Genomic DNA, 1,768 nt, shown 5'->3' on the forward strand with positions numbered 1-1,768 from the left:
GAAAATGAAAAGAGAAAATGGTACATACATTAATAACTTAGGGACAACGCTGTGCGTGTGAGCTCCATAAAGCTGGGTAGTAACGATTGTATCAGGCAACAGAGGTTGAGAGGTTTGCCATATTGTGAGATGGGTAGGCCCTGGCAAGTAGGATCCAGGATGTAGAGCTGGGTGAGTCTGGCCTTTTTCCATCAAGGTAGATAGCATAGAGTGAAGAGGGTAGGTAGTCAGTAGTAGTGGGGAAAGGAGGAGTTGGCGAATCTCTTACAAATGGCGCCCAAGCAAGATCCAAAGCCTAAATTCCAGGAAGGTGAGCGAGCACTGCGCTTTCATGGGCCTCTCCTGTACGAAGCCAAGTGCATGAAGGTTGCAGTGAAGGACAAGCCAGTGAAATACTTTATCCATTACAGTGGTTGGAATAAAAACTGGGATGACTGGGTTTTGGAGAGCAGAGTGCTCAATCACGTAGAAGCCAATCTTCAGAAACAGAAAGCCAACCAGGAGCAGTGTGCAGAGGGGAAGATGAAAGGGACAGCCCCAGGAAAGAAGACATCGGGCCTGCAGCCCAGAAACGTTGAGGTGAAGTAAAAAAAGACCAAGCAGAGGACATCTGGCAGTGGCGAGGGTGGCAGTACCAGTCAGGCCCTTCAGCCTCCACGCAAGAAATGATCCCGACTAGACTCGCCCATGGAAGAAGAAGAGGTCTTACTGAACACATCTGAAGATCAAGCCAAGATCCGTGAAGAGTTCAAACGCTGGCTTGTGGATGATTGGGACTTGATTACCCAACAAAACAAGCTCTAGTGTCTTCCTGCCAAGAAGAGGAATACGAGAACTGTAATAAATCAGGAGGAAGCCCCAATAACATGGAGAATGTTGTGAATGAAATCGTGGCGAGGATAAGAAAGTACTTCAATGCCACATTGGACACACAGCTGCTCTCTGGGTTTGAGAAGCCACAGCATGAGGAGATGCTCCAAGACCACCCGAGGAGGCCATGTCCCAAGTGCATGGTGCACCACATCTCCTGAGATTGTTCGTGGGCATCAAAGCCATAGTGACCTGCCCACCCATGGATGAGAAGAGGCCCTGTAACTGAGCTATCTGCAGAATTTCCTTAAGTACCTTGACAACAATTATGCCACTTTGTTTAGTGCCAGCAATTCTGAAATGGCGACTCTTGAGTACCAGCAGAAAGCCCTGTGAAGGCAACTCGCTCACACATGGGTTGGGATCTACGTAGACACGTGCTTTGTTTCTGATCCTTCTCTTGCACAGATGTGTACTTTGAAGATGTTGATGCCGGATAGAATTGATGTTGGTTTTGTTCCATTTTAAACAGAGAAAAACAAAAAAGGGTTACTATTCATTCTTTCCCTTTTTCTTTTTGGTCATTTTATAGTAGCTACTATTATGTTCAGTGACTGACACAAAGAGAGAGGTTTGCTGTACAGTAGACAAAGTTGCTTTTTGAATGTTTGGTGGTTCAATCCCTTGGGTGCTAGGCACTCTTGCAAGTTGTATGAATGCTATATGACAATGTGCTGATTTCTTAGTGCCACAGGTCCAATTCAGTGTCTAGAACTCAACATACCCATTTGCTGTGGTCTTTTCTTTTTTAAAGGTATTTAAAGAACCCGTATTTTGTAAGTAATTCATAAGGTTTAAAAAAGATTGTAAGTTGATATACAGAAGGGTTACAGTTAGATAAGTCAAGTATCAAGTATAAATCTGTTTGAACAATGTCACCTCTGTCTTCCTTTCATCC

At 44.6% G+C, this 1,768-nt stretch overlaps 1 pseudogene; it reads left to right on the top strand.

Annotated features, from left to right (window-relative positions):
* Window positions 1-262: 262 nt before the first annotated feature.
* Window positions 263-1,206, top strand: LOC122104415 (annotated as a pseudogene).
* Window positions 1,207-1,768: the final 562 nt, after the last annotated feature.

This window comes from Dipodomys spectabilis, unplaced genomic scaffold (assembly GCF_019054845.1).
Source record: "Dipodomys spectabilis isolate Male_0828 unplaced genomic scaffold, ASM1905484v1 ptg000024l, whole genome shotgun sequence".
NCBI classification, from domain to species: domain Eukaryota; kingdom Metazoa; phylum Chordata; class Mammalia; order Rodentia; family Heteromyidae; genus Dipodomys; species Dipodomys spectabilis.